Source organism: Elgaria multicarinata, chromosome 4 (assembly GCF_023053635.1).
Source record: "Elgaria multicarinata webbii isolate HBS135686 ecotype San Diego chromosome 4, rElgMul1.1.pri, whole genome shotgun sequence".
Lineage (NCBI taxonomy): Eukaryota > Metazoa > Chordata > Lepidosauria > Squamata > Anguidae > Elgaria > Elgaria multicarinata.
Window position 1 is genome coordinate 103,004,642 of NC_086174.1, and position 21,619 is coordinate 103,026,260.

Below are 21,619 nucleotides of genomic sequence, written 5' to 3' on the forward strand. Positions count from 1 at the left end.
TTCCATTGGGAAGAGCGCGAGCCGCGGGGAGAGTCAGCGTAACCAACAGAACGGGGGCAGCAGCCGCAGCCGCCGCAACAGCAGCAGCAACAATACGTCGCTACCGCCGGGCTGCAAAGAAGCACCGAGCCGCCGCCGCCACCTTGGGCAGACAGCCCCCGAGTGCTCCAGCGGCAGAGCAATTCCTGTGTGGCTCCCCCTTCCACCCGCTCGCCCCCCCTCACATCCCTATTGCTGCCGCCACCGCCTCCTCCTCCAGTTCCCCCTTCCACTTCCCCGCCCCCTCCGTTTTATATGTATATACGTTTCTGCCTTCCCTCCCCCTCCTCTGACCCCCCCTTCCTCTGCAAGACTTTGGTTCGTGAGGCAGCTGGGTAGTGTTTTTATTTTATTTTTATTATTATTTGTTGCTGCTGCTGGTGGTTTTTTTTAAATTATTATTGTTATTATCCATAAAACAATCGGCATGTGACGCGCGTCTTCTTTAGGTGCAAATTTTCTACGGACAACCTCAGCAACAACAAGACGAATCCTCAAGCAAGATTGAGTCTTTTTTCTTCTTCTTCTCTTTTCTCGCCCCTTCCTAACGTTTGCAGCAAGCACGGGGAGCTAGCGAAAGTTAACGTGGATTTTTTTTTTTAAAAAAAAGGTGAGTCTCTCTCTTTCTCTCTCGTTCCTAAGGATGGAAGGAGGCGAACTTTGGCGCGGTGTGTAGCTAGGAAAGGGGCTGGTTTTTCCTCTTGAAAATTAAATCTCTCTCTCTCTGTGTCTCTCACTCAGTCACTTTATTTTTAATGTGTCCAAGAAGGTCGAAACGTTGTCTAACTGCGAAGTGTGTATGAAATGATCCGAAGCCTGTTGTGTTGTGCGTGCTCTTGGTTGTGGTCCGGTTTTGTGACCGGCGCACCGGTTTGGCTCTCTTGGGATACCGGCGAAAGGGTGGCTTTTATATAGGTGACCGAGGAGGAGCGGAGTGCTGCGAGTGGGAGGGGTTGGGCCGTCTTACAATGGGTCGTTTTTAATTGCATTAAAGCTTCCGTCCCAACACACCGAGGGGGGGAAAAGTGGTGCCTGTGCCTCGTCCATGCCCAGGGATGGGTGTTTTGAGCAAGCTGCAGGAGGAGGAGCTCGGGATAGTAAGTCTGGCATTGGAGTGGGGGCGACGGCGGTGGCGGCTCTTGTGTTGTGTTTTGTGTGTGAGAGAGCAGCTGTCAGATTGCGAGGCCCTTTGAACAAGCTGGGAAAGAGGGCGGAGGCATTTGACGGGCAAAGATCCACGGCCTTTTACACCCCCTTTTATTAACCCCCCCCGCGCCCTGTGTATCTTTGGTGCGTTCCAGTTCTCCCCCCCCCCCCCCCCGTAGCGGTACTTGATGGTTCTCAAATGAAAATCTTGTGCCTTAAGACAAGTTGTAATAAAGAAAGGTTTGTCGCTCAGGGCAGGGGGAGAGCTGCTAGAATTGTTTTTTGCAGCGAGTGAGGTTAGCGGGTGGGGGAGAGAGATGGAGAGGCGGGGGGGGGGGGTCGTGTGTGCATGTTTGTTCAGTCTGGGTGGCTGAATGCTTCCTGCCAGATACCAATTAAAGCCATCCAGCATGGGCAAGGCATATAAAAGCTACAGTCATTATTCCCGCTGCTTCTGCCCTCTTTCTCCCGTTGGGGTTTCCTATTCATAATTTGATGTGTATTGTGATGTCAATCTGGTCAGTGCCCAGCTCCTTTTTCCTTCTCCCTCTCTTTCCTTTTTGGAGTAGTGGTGGTAACCCTGTGGTGTGTTGCAATGAAAAACAGTTTCAGAGGCTAGGCTATATAAGTTCCTGTCTATTCAAAAACGGCTTGCTTCTAAAGCTTTCTGTATCATTCTGTGGATTGCCTTGAAGTGAAATCTGCCATCTATTTCCTACTAAAGATTCACTTGTAAAAATACTTGGGTGGGTGTGCCTGAGTGTGCATGCTTGGGACATCAAAACTGATTATTGCATTTTGCGTTGTATTTATTAGACATACAAGTTGAGCTGCCAAGTCATCTAATTAGTAGAAGCATCCTTTTGGCAAACGAGAGGCTCATTTCAATTATTTGTGACTAGTATCAGAGGATGATTTCTCTTGGCTTTTCAATAGGTTGCTTTTAGAGTGTGCCATAATTTTAAGAGTAGTTTTCTCTATTAATTTAATCTGTTGAGTTGCACAGCAAAGACTAATTACTTCCTAGCAAAATATCTTAGTGCTTAGCAGGATCCCAAAAGAAGATCATATCTAATGAAAGACTTTGCATTTTTCCTCCCTCTCTCTCTCTCTCTGGTACAAAGTTGGAGAGAGATGTTAACACCGATAATGATTTCCCCAGATCATTAAAAATGTAACATATAGACCAGGCAGCTAACTGCAAAGGCTCTGGCTGTCATGAAGTAAGCTAAGTGTGAAATCATGCCTCTCTCCTTTTGTGGAACAGGCTATTTTTGTAATACAGAAGGCGTCTTTCTTAAAATTCTTTAGTTATTGTGAGATCATCATGCTTTTCATTATTGAAGCCCAGGCAGATCTGGAGTAAACTTCTTTTTATACAGGAGAATAAATGTGATACAGAGGTGACACCTTCTTACAGCATAGGAATTCATATTAAACAGTACAAAATTACAATGTTGCCACATTCACTGTTAGAGGTTACATTTCTTAACATTTTAATTTTAAAAAGTGTTAAAGAGCATACATTGTCATGTGCAGCTCAGTCGGGTTACTCAGGAAAAAAGCCCTATTGAGTTTGGTGAAATGAACTCCTTAGTAAGTATGCTTTTTGAGCATAGGCTAAGGATGCAGCACATTAACTTGGGACTGAGTTTGAATTTTGCCTTTGTCATGAACTCATTAGGTGGTTGTAGACAAATCACTATGACTCTTCAGACATACTACTAAACCATAGTATAGCGTTAGGTACATGAGGTAGACAAACCTCATGCATTTCCCCCTCTTCTCCTTTGGTGCAGTTAAACTAACCAAAGTTCCTGGTGTCTGAATTTGGGGATAACTCTGGTTAGTTAAAACTACAATTACTTCAAACAAGCCAGGATCAAACTTGTTATCGTTTTGGCTTGTTTTCAAAACATAGCTTAAATGAACCAGCTTTCAAATGTAAGGAGGAACTTAGGTTAATTTAAAGTTGAGGTAAATACTTCCAATTCCCCCCTCATATTTGCGCCAGTCTTATTATTATTATTATTTATTTATATAGCACCATCAATGTACATGGTGCTGTACAGAGTAAATGTATGTAATGTCTTGTGCATGTAATGTTAAACCATAGTTTAACATTGTATCTGAACTGGACCACACACTCTCAGTCTAAGCCTCCCATCAGCAGTATGGGATAGTGTTCTGTAAGGATTATATGAAGTGCTTTGTAAATGGTTAAGCCTGCCCATTTGGGGGGGGAAAAACTACTAGAAAGGCTCTTTCATGTTCTGCCAAGTGAACTGCATTTGTTGGGATGTAGAAGAGGGTCTTTTCTGTTGCCACACCTAGAATTCCTTGCCCCCTCTTTGACGGTTTTCTATCATCTCATGAAGGCGTTCCCTACTAGGTGTTAGTAGGTGTTTGGCCTGTCAAGCTGCTGATTGCTTTAAACTCCCCAGAACATGAGTTTTCAATGAATTTTTATCTCCCATCTTCCTAATCTATCTATATCCTGTTATTTTTACACTAGTTAAAAAATTGCCTAGAGCATTTTTAAATAGAGAGGTGACATCTAATAACGAATGTAATAGCTATAATAATTATTACTTGCTTGAAGCTCATTTTTTAGTTCAACCTAAGTCTCTTTAAATGTAGGGGGAGGGAATGAAATCCAATGTATTTGAGAATATACGGATTAGTATTGTAGGCATACATACATTCACCTGAGTGTGGCAATGTGTGGACTTTAAGAAAACAGATTTTTATGATGAAACTGCTAAGACATTTTAGCCTCTAGTAGTGAATATGACAACACTATAATTCAGCTTTTTTAATATGAATACTAAAATTCTAAGCTGTCGTTTCTGTATCGCATTTAAATACCTCTTCAAGCTACAGCCTGAAATCATAGAATCATAGAATAGCAGAGCTGGAAGGAGCCTAAAAGGCCATTGAGTCCAACCCCCTGCTCAATGCAGGAATGAGATATGTATTTGAAAATAGTGGACACTTGTCATCAGAATTCTCTTAATGGAAAAAGGGAAGGCTTTTCAAAACTCCCTGATTCACAAGCGTGGGAATGAGAGTTGGGATCGTACATTTATATTCCCAGTTCTGAGGATAACTTGTTCTGTGGCGTGCTTCGCTTTCTCAAGCTGCACAGGTAGTGCCTTCAGCAATGTCTCAAAGATGATTGATGCTTTCAATGTAGTTAAGAGATCTGTTGACGAGCAGCAGTACTGTAGAAGTTCAAGCAACACTGAGATAAAATCTGGCCCTAATTAACTTCTGGAAGGTATGCATTCATAGGCAGGAGAGACAGGTTGAGGTGTGGAGGGATGACGACATACTAATGCTTCACCTGTCACTAGATAGCCCTGTGAGAAACCTACAGTGCAATCCTGTGCATGTTTATTCACTCCCAGGAAAGTGTTAATAGGTTTAATCAGGTAACCCGAGGTGCTGGGTTTAGCCATTCATAAAAATGCAGGTGGAGTAGCCTTTTTGTGCGCGTGAAAGGACTGCATGAGCAAATAGAGCAGAAGCTGGTTTTCCCCCACAAAGCAAATGACAGTGGATGTTCCTGTAAAGCCTTTTAAGGTTTATCCTTGTTAAATCTCTGTGACTTATGTGCATAGAAATTGAGCAGGTACATTCAGTAATGGGCCCAAGGGAAAAGGTTGTTGCATACGGCCCAGTTCAGAAGACACCTTAAATCATGGCTTTAACCATGGTGAATCCATGATTTAAGGTGTCTTCTGAACAGGGCCTATATGGACTGGGAGCCTAAGCATCACAACTAGTTCCACATGCCCAAGGGTTCTTTGGATTTGTGTTTCTCAAATAGCAGCCGCCTCCCTAATTTCACATAGCAAAATGATTTTGAAATGGAGAAGATTTTCAAAAGCAATTAATGGTGTGTGTGTGTGCGCACATGCACATGCGTGTACACACACACACATGTCAGGGTGGGAGAGAACCTCCTATTCAAAGAAAAAAATCCACTCTGTGTGCCCAAGGCATTGAGCATGCTTCAAGTAGATCTTAAATCCAAACTTTCATGTGGAAGATCTGCTTTAGCTACTTCCACTTTGGCCAGATTGATAACTCTCACTTTAACAGCACTCATTTATGCAACCATGTTCAGAGTTAGAAAGTTCAGAGCATGAGTTTCCTCATTTTGGAACTTCACGCACAAACTTCTCTGAAGTTCAGGCCCAGCTCGTGCTCTTCGCTTCTCTGATGTCATATTTCTTACCTGCCCAAGGGCCTCTACTTCCCTTGCTCGGCTTCGTCCATTTTCTTCCGCTGCCCCTTACGCCTGGAACACTCCTCCAGAACATTTGCGAACTACAAGTTCAATCACAGTTTTTAAAGCTCAGCTAAAAACTTTTCTTTTTTCTAAAGCTTTTAAAACTTGATTTTGATCTTACTTTTATACTGTTAGTTTTACTCTACCCTGTGCCTGTTTGGTGCATTCTCTTCCCCTTCTTATTGTTTTATTATGATTCTATTAGAATGTAAGCCTATGCAGCAGGGTTTTGCTATTTTATTGTTTTACTCTGTACAGCACCGTGTACACTGATGGTGCTATATAAATAAATAATAATAATAAATAATCATCAGTTTTCACCACCTGGACTCTCGCATGAAACTTGGCTAGCTGCGGTGCTCTGGGTGGGTGGGTGGGGCTACTGCTGTAGTTGTCATTAGCCAGGAGCATTATGGGCCCTGACTCCAAGGACATGTAGTTTTCCTGGCCTCTGGGCCCTGAACATGTTTCATTTGTTCTAGATTGTAGCTGTAACCATATTGTCGATTCTAGTACTGTCCTAGGATCAGCTGGTTTTTTTGCTGATGATTGTTGATTTTATGAGTTGTTGCTGTTTATCAATGGATGGTGTGTGGGGGTGTTATTGTATGGGATTGATTTTATTCTTGTATTTATTCTTGTATTCTTGGGAGTGCTCCATCCCTGAAAGACAGTGTACAGATATTTGCTAAAGAACTAAAAGCCCTGGAAACCACAATTCCCAGGAATTCCGGTGCCCAGGTTACTGCTGCTCTTCATTATTGCCCACTGCTGCTTGCAACACATGTTGTCACAGTCGCTCTGCCAGGTTTGTCCTAGGGAAAGGGGAGAGAAGTGGGGGAGGCTTCCAGGCCTCAATGTATTACAAGTGACATTTCAGGGAGCATGGTTAGGTTTGAAGCTTCTAAGTTTTATATAAAAAAGTTAATTTGGATGCTGTTCCAGACCAAGCCAAATTAGCTCATTTTAGGCAGTTGCTTGTGGAACCTCACCTAGTCTTGTGTACTCATATTAGGGTGACCGGATGAAAAGGAGGACAGGGATCCTGTATCTTTAACAGTGGTCTAGGAAAAGGAATTTCAGCAGGTGTCATTTGAAATCCCTTCTTGATCACAACAGTTAAAGTTGCAGGAGTCCTGCCCTCTATTATATCTGGTCACTTTAAGCAGGGCTCCTGCAGCTTTAACTGTTGAGATTTAGAGGGGATTTCCCCAGGTGCTGCATGCATACAAATGACACCTGCTGAAATTCCTTTTTGCAATACAACTGCTAACGTACAGGAGCCCTGTCCTCCTTTCCATATGGTCAACCTAGCTTAGATTAACTATAGATATGGGCCATAGGCTCTATTGTCCCAGTATATCTTTGTCATTATATGGATATTGTATCTAATCTGTTTTTATGGTTTAAAGTTTTGTATATCGGTTTTTAATGTTCAGTGTTTTAATCTTTGTAAAGCGCCCAGAGAGCTTTGGCTATGGGGCAGTATATAAATGTAATAAATACTAATACTAATCAATAATAATAATAATAATAATAATAAAAATATATATGTTGATAATAATAAAATATGTTGATACTCAGAACATAATGCATCATCAGCTAGACACAATATTTGATGTAATCTGTATACAGATTCATAAAATAAGTCATTTTCCAGATATTTGGCATTATAATCGGAAACTTGCTAAGTATGATAGTCATAATGATATCAAACTGGCTTAGGGTTAATATGTGATATTCTCTTTAAATACTATATTTACAGTACATGTTGGAACTAAGAATGTAATCACTTTCTATAGGTTGAGGAAAATATGGAAAAATGTGTAATTTGGCAATTGTCTACATTGGAAGTGGATTTGTTACTCTGGTGTAATCTTGAATTAACACTTGCATATGTGGTATATGAACTGATTTTTTCAAGTTTTTAACCTTCTATTAAAGGTTAATTATAAAGGATACTAAAGGTTGAGCCTCCAGGATAGGACAGAATAGTAGCTAAAATAAATAAGACGTTTGTTATTTTAAGCAGGCGTGCAGTGTTTACCTGTCTACTGCTAAAATAACTTCTACAAGGATATAGCAATTGATTTCACTGTTTCACTTCTAAAATCCTAACCTGCCTCCTCTCCAGAACAATGAAAGGGGGTGCTGTCTCTTTGTACATCCATGATATGTTATTTCACTATGATTTTTCTTACGCTTAGAATAAAATTTCGTTAGAGGTGTTTAATTTTTGAGAGGGATACATATGAAATCTAATACAATATTGATAGTACTAAAAAGATGTCCTGACAGGTCAAAAGTTATGCATCCTAAGACCTGCTATATGATAAATACTTAAGAGGAAGGAGTTTACTGACCTTCTTATGTCACAAGACATGTTCTTGTAAAAGTACTCAAGCCCTTGATAAAGAAAACAGTTTAGAAGGTTGAGAAATTTGCTGAAAATGAATCAGGGCAAATGGCTGACATTATTTGGCATGTAAAATTTCCCTACCACCACTCTTTCATTTTGATGTGCACAAAATTGTTGAATCAGTTTACCTTGTACTACTGAAGGATTTTATAGTAATTGTACCAATTAAAGTTAGAAGAGATATGGATGCTTCAGAGGTCACATACCTCTGATAAAGATCTGGTTCGCATGACACAACAAGCCATGGTGGATTGTCAGCCTTGTTTCAGAATGGCTTGTTGTGACCTCTGAACCCATCACGGTTTTCTCACTGTGGTTTGTTAACCACACACGAGTCACCCCGAGAACCCATAGCTTGTTGTTGGGTTGCTCAGTGTGGCTTGTTTTCAGAGTCGCTTGTCGTGATGTGTAAACATTGCACAATGGCTTGTGTGGGGTTTGTCGGAAAAGGCAACAGAGCAGAAGAAAACAGAAAAAACAGGTCTCTCCTTGTGATCTCACTAATGATATACCCCCTCTGTTATGTTTTGAAATGATTATAGTCAATTTATTCCTCTCTTTATCACTAACCTAGACAGCAACACCATTTTATCATCTTGGGGAGATTTCTACATTTTTAGTTTCTCCCCCCCCTTCCACGTTCTGGCAGACTTGCACAAATTGAACTTTTTTTTAACTTTAGCGAATTTGTGCAAACTTCCCTTTTAAAAAATCTACAAAATTAACTCTAATTAGCACAAATAGCGGAGTAAGCTGCTGAGGTTGTGCTGCAAAGGTCCATGGGATACATGCTGAGGTCAGGCATGAGGTCTAAGGAGAAAGCAAGCCACAGAACACTGATCATCTGTTGGGACTCACCTGGGTAAGCAAGCAAGCAACCCACTAGAGGTTATTTTCAGGGTGGCTTATTATGATGTGTGAACTGGCCCTTTAATAAACGATAATTATACTAATCTGGATGAATTCACTGTGGTATTCGGCCGTAAATATGTGTTTCACTGGTAAATTGACCCAGGAGTTGTTAAACTGAACTTCCTATGCTAGCAATACAGGTATTCCCCACCACCACCACCACTAGTGGATTTCAAGGAGGAGAATATGCTGGAATACTTAAATTTTCCATCTTCCCATTCTCAAATTTTCGTATGATTTACTACAACTGTGCTAATAATGCCTACTCAGCTTTTGCAAAATTTGGTCACTGTTTCTTAAGTTCTGAACAAAAACATAAAATAACATAAAAATCTTATGGCAGCTGCATGAATTAAGTATTCATTTTGAAGCTTGCCTCAAGAAAATGTAAAATGTATGAGCGTAGCCAGCTGAGTTGCAGCATGCTCGTTTTGCTTTCTAGTCAGACTGAAGCATCTTTGTAGTGTGTTGAAAAGCCTCACACTTAGGCTGCCACTGCTGGAGTTGAAATTATAATTTTAAAGTGAGCAAGCAGAGGAATGCATATAAATTTCTGTGTGATCAATAATGAGCTTAAATTGAAGCTACTGGCTTAGTACAACAATTACCAGCATTGACAGAACAGCTATTGAATGAACAATACATGTAAATCAAAAGGGAAAAGGGGGAGAACTTACAAAAACAACGCCACCCCCTAATCAAATTCACTTTATATGAGTGAAATATAATGTTTGTAATCTTCTATGAAAGGTGTAAAAATGGATAATTTCCAACTCTTTCTTTAGAGATTTTGGGTAGACCTACTTCTCATACCTAAGTAGTCTTGTATTGTATTTTTGCTTTTTTTTCCCCAAGCTGCAAGAAAAACTTTTAACGGATTGCTTTTCACTCTTTGTGCAGTCCGATGCATGTTTACTTGAGAGTAAGTCCCATTGCATTCAGTTTCTTATTTGGCTCTGGAACGAAAGTGTCTCAGAAATTTTTGGATTATATAGTTTCGGTATTCAAATTACTTATTCTAATATATTTGGATTTAAATGAATTAATAATACTCTGAATCAGTAGAAGATTTCCACTAGTGTCCATGAACACTGACTTGAAATTCTCATCCCCAATTGTATTTATAAACATATGTACATGTCTTCATTTTGATATTTTTCAATATATGTTAGTAAGGACAATTGCTCAAAGAGAACAGAAATCAGAGTGCATAGGAAGTTCAAGCTGTTTATACCAAGGGATGCTTAACATATTGTAGACATTAGCAAGTACATACCTGTACTTGTGGTGCTGCACATAATGCTTTGTTCTTCTTATTTATTATTTTTATAACCAGATGTAAGCATTCCTGAGCCCTTGATCTACAACAATTTCATCAATATCTATTCCATAGGAATCCATAATCTAATTTGCTTTTTATCATACTTCAATCCCATCTTTCTCTGCAGAATTTAGTTCTGCCGTTTCTGTATCCCCTCCCCCCAGCCCAAATCTATGCTTAACTTGATGGGTTGGATCCAAACTTTTTTGTGCTTTGAGTAGACCCATTGGTTTAACTGCAACTTAAATTAGTCATGATTAACTTGACTCATTGGTTTCAATGAGGCCACTCAAAGTGTGGACCCAGCCCTAAGAGAAAAGTTTAGGCCGAGAGAGCATATATTCTTCCAGATATACTTTATGGTTGAACGCTAGTAAATTTGAGTCTTCCCAGTCCATGCTCATCATGTTCAACCAGTGATACTGGTTTTTCAAAAAACTTTCCAATGCCCTGCACAGATTGGGATCTGATTTTAACATGTTTGAATTATGTTTATGTGTCAGTTTCCAAATATAGACTGTATGTGTGCCTTCACAAGATCACGGAAGAAAAATAAGTCATCGAAGCTTCCTGCCCTGTACGTGTTGGTCATGAGCCATGTCATTTCCGTAACTACCCTTGCTAGTCATGATTGGTTGTGTTGTTTGAACCAAGCGAGGGTGTGCAATAGGTGGGTTTACATAACACCCCAGAATCCATGGCTGGGTTGTTTGTAACCCACCTTTGCTGCACACTCTCACCAGGTTCAGACAACATGATAAACTCTGCCTGGTGAGGTTAATTATGGTAATGGTGCTTTGTAGAACCATCACATGCATGGTGGGAAAATAAGCTATGATGGCTTATTTTTCTACCTTGATGCGAACCTGGCCTGTGTGTGTTGTACTTTCTAGGGAAACTCTCCTGAAAAGGGTTGTTCACAACTCTGAAACTGCCCAGTTAGTCAAGTGGCTGCATCCATTCTTTATGTTACTGATTAGTTTTATGAAAGAGTGTGTTTTTAGAAAAATAGTTGTGGGCTTTTCCTGGAAGAAAAAAACTCTACCCATTATTGGTATCCACTACTTTATACTCATTCTCATGTAACCTTTGGTCCGTATTGAGGGAGCTGCATTTGGCCTTGGGTCCCTGTAGCACTTTCATGCAGTGTATGCATTGTTGTTGTTTTTAAAAAAAGCCACAGGACTGGCTCTGGCAGATCATGGAGTATATGCCAAGTGTGGGAGATATGAAGGCACATACCTATGTGAAGAGATCTTAAAAGGATTATAGAATGCTATAATTTGATGCTAAATGACAATCTTGCAGATATAATCTGTTAAACCTAAGAGTGAGTTAGTAGTGATATGTATGAGCAAGATTGCATTTCCCATTTTATTAAGTAAATACAACCATCATTTGCTCCCCATGATGATACCCTGTGATTAAGAAATGGGTCTTCTAAGACAGAGGCCTTTGTTTCTATGTAGGGCTGTGTCCCAGTATCTCTATTTTTAGAAACTAACTTTTAGCCTCTTGATTATGAAATAATTTCCTAACAACAGTATATGATCTTTCAAGTGTCCCAAGTTCAAAAAAGCCTCCCGCTCATTTATTTATTTTTTAAAAAAGGGGGGAACAGGAAGTACACATTAGTTGCCCGTCCTTGTGCAGTACGTTGTGCTCTGTGTGACAACATTTTCAGTTTTGGGGGCGGGGGGAAGAGAAGTAGCTGAAATCCTTTGTCTGAGAAAATGAAAAAGCAGCTGAGACTAATTGATCACTGAGATTCTTGTTGCAGTTGCTACTTATCACTAACATTAAAAAGGTGTGTTTTTTGTTTGTTTTTCTGAAGTCTGAATAAGAAAAAAACATGAACTGTAGGATGGAAGTGCTCTGTATGCTAATGCATTTGTGTCCTTATTGAGTAGGAAGGGGGATGTATGTGTATGCTTGCGTTTAGTGTATGTGAGCCATTTAAAAATGTCAGCAGTTTCCTACAGGCAGCTCTTGCTGACTCACGTGTCTGCTGCTGCAGCAGAAGCTACCTTAATTTAAGCCATCCACAATAGGGGGAGTACAGACTTGAAGAATGTGAGAGAGCTGCTTTGTTGCTCAGAGGCTATTTTAAGTTCCCTTGCTGCTGCGGTTTCCTTCCTTGTTTAATATCACAACACACCTTTTAGCTCTTTTCTTTTTCAGATTGTTCTTTGGCTATGCATTTGAAGCAAAAATGTCCAAATTCGCCTCACTGCTGATAAAGCGTAGCTCCTGGTCATGTTTTATAGGATGCAGGTTTGCCTATCTCGGGGTTATTCCACACATTACATGGCACCACACCGGTTTAACATGGAATCAATGTTTCACAGGGTTCTAAAGTGAATCACGTCCCTCTGAGTGTATCTATGTTCCAAACACATTTCTCTCAGTCACATTTTAGAATTAGATGGATGTTCACCTTCTAAAATGAAACACTTACATGCAGTGTGTGGAGCAGTTTCTGGAGAACAAAGGTGGTGGGCTTGCATGAGGATCTTTAATTCACTGGCTTTATGACTAGAAGATAGTTACAGAGAATTATTGGCCCACTGTTAGAACGCAAACAGTGGAAGACTAGTAATAATTGCTGTGTCGTCCAGCAATGCTTTTTTGGGTGACAAAGGGCATCTTGCTGTATACTTGTATGTGCGAGAGCTGGAACCTGCTGTGACCAATTTGCTGTATATCTTGCAAAGAAAGTCGCTCGCATATGTGCCAATTTACATGCTGTAGTTTTAGCAGAATCTCATATGGATGGAACCACAGTACAATCTAAGCATGTTATGAATACTTTTCAGCTTGTATAGCCTGAGGATATGGATAAACTGTTTGGTGGTCTGAGTCCTACCATGTGTTCCTTTGATCCCTTCCCATCCTGGCTATTGAAATGTGCTAGAGCTACGTTGGAGATACAGAATGGTTTGGAATAATTACTACCCAGTATGTAACCTTCCATTCTTGGGTAAAGTTGCAGCCTGTGGTGGCTTCCCAATTCCAGGCAGTGGTGATTATTTCAATCCAGACTATTTTCAGAACAAGTTTTGGGATAGAAAGAGCCTTGGTTGCCCTGGTGGACAACTTAAACTGGGCAATGGATGGATCTCCTGGACCTCTTCACAGCTTTCAATACCATCAGTCATGGTATCCTTCTGGACAGTTGATCCAGGTTGGATTTAGGAAGCATGGTGTTATGGCGTTTTCAGTCCTTCCTATATGATGAGTCCTAGAAGGTCGTGTTTGTGTGAGTTTTGCTCTGCCTTATGTAACCACGGCCATTATCAGGTGCCACAAAGTTCCACCTTGTCCCTTATACAATTTAGTGTCTATATGAAACTGCTGGAGTATAATCAATATGCAGATTATGATACCCAGCAATTCCTTTCATTTCCATCTACTCTTTCTAGGGAGGTGGTAGACCTCTTAAATTGATGTTTGGAGGTGGTTTGGGGGTGAATGAGGGCAAACAAGCTGAAACTCAAGGTACCCCACAAAGGTGTTGTGGGGTAGGAACGCCAACTGTTCTGGATGAAGGGTTGCAACAGGTCCTAGATGGGGCTGCACCTTCCCTGAAGGATCAAGTGTGCAATTTGGGCATGCTCCTGGACTCAGTGCTAACTGGGGAAGCTCAGATGGCAGTGGTGCCCAAGACTGCTTTTTACCAGCTTAGGCTGGTACACCAACTGAAACTCAATCTGGAGAGAATTGACCTTGCTTCAGTTATCCAGGCTCTACTGACATCCAGGCTGGTTTACTGTAATGTGCTTTACATGGGGTTGCCTTTAAAGACCATTCAGAAAGTTCAAGTGGTGCAAAATGCAGGCACTCGTCTACTGGTAGGTGCTAGGCAATTGGATCATGTAACACCTAGATTTTACCAGCTGTGTTGGCTGCCAATGCATTTGGGTGCTTTTACTTGAAGGACCCTTCATTCATGGCAGTCAGCCCTGTTGGTGTGCCACGTGTCAGAGCTTATGTGCCACTCTATCAAAGGTAGCAAGCAAGAGGGGCAGGGCCTTCTTGGCAGTGGCCTCCTGCTTATGGAACTCTGATCCAATAGCTCTCTGGTAGATCCCATCATTACAGACTTTCAAGTGGGCCCTGAAGATCTACCTGTCTTGGCGTATCATTGAGTTGGGACCTTATTGAGTTCTTTTATATGTATATAGTATTACCTAGTTTTAATTGTTAACTTTTGAATTTATTACTGTGGTTTTTATCCCTGTTTTATTGTGTGTTAGCATTTTAAGTTGGGTACAACAACTCAGGAGTGGCTTGTACATATTTTCAATGAATTCCCCCTTTTCATCTTTTCCTTTCTTCCCCCAACACACACTTTCTTTCTTCGAAAATGAGTTCCTCATTAGTTACAACAGCGAGTCCTCACTATTCAGCTCTGCAAATACACAGTTGCAGTGCTGTTTTCCATGTCTTCAGTGCCACTGGAGGAGTCCTAGCATTGTGCATAGGTGTGAAGCTGGTTTGAGAATCAGTTGGCATTCTAGCTAGTGATCTCACCATGAAGGACCATTACCTTTATGAATTGGCTGCTGAATGCCTGTGGCCTGCAGGTATTGGATGCACTGAAACGTACATATGTGGCTTCTTGTGATTCTCTACAGGCATAGCTTCATTGTTCGGCAGTGACCAGCATGGTGCTGGTACTGTCAGGAATAGATTAAATCCCAAAGTCTCATTATCCCCCTGTGGATTCAGCTTGTTTCATCGTGCTTCAGTGGTTGTAGCTGTCAGCATCACAGCCTTTCTTCATTTATAAGAGAATGAAAAGTTTGTAGATCTTATAGTCTTCTTTAGGTTGTGTCTGCACAAACACAAAGCCACATGTTGGTTTGTACATTGTCTTCAGACTGAAGTGCTACTGAGCAGCATAATTTATAGCATGCCATGGAAGTTTTTTGCATCAGAGGCATACAAAGATGTATCTAAATCTGTGGGATCTGTTCTATAGGTGCAAGGTAGGTAAGCATCCAAGGTGAGCACAGAAAGTGAATAATCTCAGGATGCTGTAAACAACTTTATTGCTGAAAAGCTTTTCTTTAATGAAGTCGTTTATACCACCCTAAGATTATTCTCTCTTTTTGTATCCCTTCTGTAGACCTGTTCTGCATGGTGTGATGTAGATGCCAGATTACTTTTTCCATGCCGTTCATGACTGAAGAGCAATAAAATATATTAGTGTAATTATTGTGTCACATATTAATATTAATTAGAGTCTAATACTAAGTTCAGGTTATTAACAGATTTGCTAATTCCTCTGATTTGTAACTTTGCCTTTGCAAGAGTCCATTGTTTAAGACTGGGATGGCTAACTTCTGAATCCTAAGAGTGGGTTCACTCTTTCCTGGACAGCGATCTGGAAGCTGGGAGTGTATTTTGTTTACTACCAATAAAGAAAGTCATATCCCACAATAAAGTTGGCAGCACCTAGGAGTAGAAGTTTCACACTTATGGCACAAAGGCTATCAGCTGCAATATTTCATTTCATTTATTACCTTTCTGTACTGCTAAATGGCCGAAGTTTTCTGGGTGGTTTACGAAGGTTAAAAACTAAAAGATACATTATGCATAGAATAAAAACCGTTTATATATAAACAGGCAGCACACAAATAGACACCTGTATCTGAACAAATGTGAATTAGCAGTTCTAAAAGTAACCCTGGAAATGAGCAGAACTGCTTGTTTATGAATCAGAACAGCTCAGCAGAACTCCCTTCTGATAGCTCTGCTGACTTGCCCCATTCCAGAAACTAGCATTTCCTCTCGTTTCAGGTTGCTTATGGGACTGCATAAATCCCTGCACAAGCAGTTGCTGTTGCAGGCATATGGGCTCAATAGGAGACTGCAAATTGATTGCTACAAATCTAACCCGAATAAGCCTAGAAATCCAAGTCTTGCTAGAACAAAGCCCAAATTGTCAAGAGTGCATGCTTTCTTCACATATCATGATATGGTGACTCTAGTCACATGTTGGGAATCTGAGCAAGAGTATTCCAAAATGTCTTATTGATAAAAGATACATTAATAAGGAATGGAAGAAACAATTATGTTGGGAGTCTTATAGAGAGGATTAAAGAAACCTACCCTCTCCCCTCATGGCTTCAAAACTTCCAAAAATGTTATTTATTTATTTATTGCACTTATATACCGCTCCCATAGCCAGGGCTCTCTGGGCGGTTTACAGAAATTCTAAAATCAAGACTAAAACGAGTATACAAAATTTAAAATCCTAAAACACAGAACATACACACATAAAGCATTAAAACCCGTTATATGTTTAGTCTTACGTAAAATTCTTACTATTACTTAATTTTTAGAAGTCATTGTAGAGGAGTAAAGTCGAGGTTGCAATATATGAACACCTTGTCTTAAATATTTTATTTATCATTCCAAACAAATATTTCATAATCAGTTTTAGTTTTCCCAATTTTTCAGAAAACACCCATTATTTTTTTAAAATATGGTTTCTCCCCACCCCCTTTATTTTTCCATTTTTGTCCCCAGGCCTTTACATCTCTAATGGGGACAGGGGCGGGGAGGAGCTCAGGGTCAATAATAATAATAATAATAATAATAATAATAATAATAATAATAAATACTGTGGAAGCTGTGAAAGAAATGGGTGTTCTGCATTTCTACCAATATGACTCATTGGTTTCAGGAGGCTTTCTACTTCTAATAATAAATCTATGCAAGACTTTCAAAATCTGTGGTGTAAGCTCCTACTCATAGTGAAAGTTTGGGAAACTACATGAAGCAGCTTGCTTTTTTTTTCTTTGCTTTTTTTTAAGCGAAGGACTCATTCATTTCTCCATTGATTAACTAAACAGGTCTCTTGTATGGCACCTCACACCTTTAGTTGTTACTGCTGTTGTTTAAGTAAAAGGATTACTTTCTTTCCCCTACTCCCACCATCCTATTTGTAGTTTGGTGCTAGCTGCATTGTTAAATAACTACACCTCAGAAGGGAGAAAACAGACTTCCCTGTGTGTGGTTTTAAAAAAGCATAAATTGGAATATTCCTCCTAATTCTACAGTCCAATTTCCCAGGCAGCCAGAGAGCCACATGTGACCTATTTCCCTGTTTTGCCCATTAGGCCTCTGCTTCTTATTCTCCCAACACCCTCTACACAATTGCTCTTGTGGTTGGACTGGTGGACAGGAGAGGACAAATGTTGTCCCCTGGGATGGTAGACTGGCTTTTCTTACAACTTAATGAACACTCTACTATGGAACTCTTAAATCAGCTGTGTTTAGTCCTAATGTGCTGTGTGCACTACGTGTTTGAAATTTTTTTCAGCGTTGGGAAAGGTAACCTGTAAATAGCTATAAGAGTAAACAAATAAATAACCCACAGGCAATATGTAGGGTAGAAACCTCATTGCTTAAATTGTTCATTATATATTTTATCAGGCAGCTAAATTGAGATTTTAAGATAAGCCAGATGCTCTAAATTCTGTAGGTCAGAGGATTAGGAGGTAATTTAGCATCCTGGTTTTTAGCAATTTACTTGAAAGTAAGTACCATTTCTTTCAGGAAAATATTCTTCTAAATGGCACTGAAGCCAGAGTCGCCCTGATCTGTAGCATGATCATTATTCAGCTCAATACTTCATCATGAGTAAATTATCTTTTTGCATAGCCCTAATCTTCTGAGTCTGTTGCATGGCGATGGTAAGGCCAAATAAGATTGAGAGCAAGATAAAATGGCCTATCTTACAATTGCTTTCTAAATGTTTTACATGCTTTTACATGGCCATGTGATGCATTATTTTTCTGTATGATGGACTGCATTCTTCAGTAAGTAAATATTTAGTGCTGATAGCAGTAGTGATAATTTCTGTTCTCTAATGTAAAGCCACCACATGATTGGCACAATGATCAAAGCACATTATTCAGAAGTAAAACCTACCAATTTGTGTGTATCCTAGTTCCTAGGAAGTGTATTTAAGAGCCTGGACTTAATATGCCAGATTGAACAGTAGCATGGTTTATGAATCATTTGACTTGCTCTGTTTACTTACAGTATCTGAGACAATATTTTCAGTGTTAAAAATATCTTAAAGATAAGATGCAAAGATAAGATGAGAAAGCTGCATTATTTTCTCAACATTGATGAAACAATTGTCCAGATATACTGCTTGTTTTGTTTTAGTTTGTATATGTTTTTTAAGGCGTCTGTGAGAAATATTGAAACCTGATGCTTTGTCCATAGTCCTAACTTCAGAGATTATTATGTTTAGAAATGTGCTGTTTTACCTGGAATACCATGGCAGGCTTGCTGAAATTAAAGCAAATGTTTCTTTGAAAGAGATATGATACGCTATACTAATGCACCTGTTTTATACTAGCGTCAGTTATTCACTACTACAGTTGGGACTCACCACTGAGTCGCAGAAGCTGAGCAAATTAGTAAGTTGCCAATGATAGAGATGAAACACCAGAAAAATCTTTATTGTCTGGATTAGGTTGACACCAATAGCTGAATTATAAACAAAGGCAAAACTGAATTTAGGAGAACTCTCTGGGCTAGTTTGCATGTAATGAGAAGCAACCATGAATGAATTTCCCTGCCGGGTCTTCTTGGCATGGTGCTGGCTGCTATTTTGGAAATTCAAGCCGCAGGAGGAGCACACCACAACTTGTTGTTACATGTGATCCCAGCCAAGGTGGGTTGTTGAGGCGGTTAACAAGCCACCTTGAAACCTAAAACAGGCCATGGTTTATGGCCGGGTTCACACTTCACAATGAGTTGCAGCATGTCCCTGCCACAGTTTGAATTTTCAAAATGGTGGCTGGCACATAACAAGAAGCCTCATGCGGAAATTCACCCATGGTGGCTTCTTGTTATGGGTGAATCAGTTCTCTCTCAGAGAGAGAGAGAGACCCCTCTGCCATAGTTGCGTAATCTTATTATAAAACATTGGCTGCATTCAAACAACGCAATAGTCAATGGTGGGGCAATAATCAACTTGACACTTGTTTATCTAGGGAGCACTCCCACACAACATGATAATAATCAACTGTGGTGTGGATTAGGATCAGCGTTGAGTTGACTATTAGTCTATGCTTAGTTGACTCGTTCATCCCTCACCGTCTCTCTCCCCTCCAGTCGTCTCACTAGTATCCCATCAGCTTGTGTTGCCAAAAATCTATCCTGCTGGCTGGACTAGAGCTGCAGCCACCACTTTGACTGCTCTTGCCGTGCAACTCTGTGGATGATGAAATAATCAACGGTTGTTGAGGAAATCACAAACAGTGACATCCACACAACACAGTAACCAATGGCGTTCAAATAGCCAATTCTCGCAGCTTTCGTTATTTGCTTCAGTTATTTTGGCCAAATAACCAACGGTTGGTTAAAAAAATTCCCTCCACACAACATGATAACGCACGGTGGGTTAAATAACCAACCATCAACTATTTAAACCACCGTTGGTTATTGTGTTGTCCGAACTCAATCAATAACTAGTAGAAACTGATGGTTGAACAGGAAGTGTAAAATATTATGGTTATTTACACAGTCTCATTCTAAAAAAACACTCATCCTTACCCTGTAAGATATATTCTATAATCCATGCGAGCAGAGTGCATATTATGAAAACAGTGGACCAATTTTCCAAGAATGAGCTTTGTCCAGTGCCTTATAATCAACTTATACATACAGGATGAGAAGCATTGTGCTTACAGCGTGGGAGAGTATTTGTATATTCTTAACAACTGGCCATTCACTGGCTTATGACAGGATTTAAGAGGGGTTCTGGACTTTTGGTTTAATCCAAATCATACAAAGAAGTAGAACCCATTGAAATTGGTACACTTAATAAGGTTAGTGTTGGGGTGTTAGTATCCTGAGTGTCCATAAATTAAAAATAATGACAGTCCAGAAACCAGAGAAAGTTAAGTAAAATTTAAGGCCCATTGAACTCAATAGGATTGAAGGTATTTCATTTTAGGATATCAGCGTTTGCTTGTGTCAAAAACGTGGGGGGTGAGGGAAAGGAGAGGAAAGGAAGTACTCTACCTGGGCCCGCAACATGCTCTCTTCAAGGTTTGCAGGTGAGGGAATGTGGAGAATAGCCTTCCGTATTGCATGAAGTAGAATAAGATGGCCCTTTTCTATGACATAAAGGAGCACAGTGAAAGGGACTAAAGAAAAGCTTGTTCTCCCTCCCCTTCCCCTGAATAGCATTGTTTGAGTCTCTTTGTTTAATTTGGGCCTTTCTTGAGAAAATATATATTACTAAGAAAAGATGTCTGTCTTAAGCACAAAGTTTAAATTGTTAATTAGGTGACCTGTTCGGAAGGAAATGATGGGTTGTATCCAGTGGTGTCCTTCCTCAAGGGTGTGTGTGTATGGGGGGCTGCAGTGGGGAGGCGGGAAAGGGAAACTCCCATTGTCACTACATTTCATAGTTTGTATAAATTACTGCATTCTGCTACATCTACTTTCAGTTTGTTTATTGAAGCTGGAATTTCAAGGTAATGCAATACAGAAATATAAGCATCTGTACAAATGCTTTTGCGTAGACGCTATGGTGTCCTGCCTTGCGTTGCTTTTTTTTTTTTCATTCTTAATCCTGCAGGCTCTACTAAAGTGGGATCTGTGACTCATTCGGTTGTCTTTCTCAGATAGTTGCTCATCTGCCAATTGAGGTTTACCTTCCACTTGGTGGAATCTAATGACTAATGCTTAATAAGGATAACCACCAAGCTTCCAGCTGAGATATGCAAGCATCAAAAACACAAACAATATCCAGTTTTACCATGTCATGGTTTTGAAGCCAGTAGAATTTGGCATGCTTGCCAATTGAGTTACAACATAATTGCTTGTTTTAGTCCTAATGCTATGAATAATCATATATAAAGGTAAAATTCTCAGCACAGAATAATGCAAGTTTTTACATAATGCATCGTGCTTACATTTCCTTGCCTGTGTATTAGACCAGGGGTCTCCAACCTTTTTGGACTGCAGGCACATTCTAGAATTTAAGAAACTGCTATGGACACCACCACAAAATGCCTAATCAGTGGATCATCGCTTTGGCATCTACCTATCATGTCTATGGATCTGAGGCCGAATCTTATTAAGCAAAACCTTTTTTCCCCATGTTTATTGGATACCACAACATTTCTTTAATAAGGGATTACCTAAGTCAGTTAATTGTTGGTGGTGCAATACAGCGAATGCTTTTTTAAAACATACATTTTGGCAATGTCCAGTAGTTGCTTCTTTATGTGGGGAGATGATCACACAGATAAATCTTTTACTGGAACAGCCCTTAAAAATCACTGATGTATACACTCTTCTAAATTTACCTGCTTCATGGAAATTAACAAATGGTCAGCATAATTGGATTCTCTGCAGCCTTCTGACAGCTAAAAAGCTGATATTGCAGCATTGGAAGGATAAAGACCCACCTTCTATAATGTAAGGGATTGAGGACCTTACA

The 21,619-nt window shown here is 40.0% G+C and overlaps 1 protein-coding gene across 1 annotated transcript in view; it reads left to right on the plus strand.

Annotated features, from left to right (window-relative positions):
* Nucleotides 1-402: 402 nt before the first annotated feature.
* The window catches only part of BACH2 (BTB domain and CNC homolog 2), a 205,921-nt gene continuing 184,704 nt past the window's right edge, over nt 403-21,619 (plus strand). The window contains exon 1 of the mRNA XM_063124873.1: nt 403-649. The gene's annotated coding sequence lies outside the window, so the exon portion shown is untranslated. The remainder of the gene's footprint in view (nt 650-21,619) is intronic.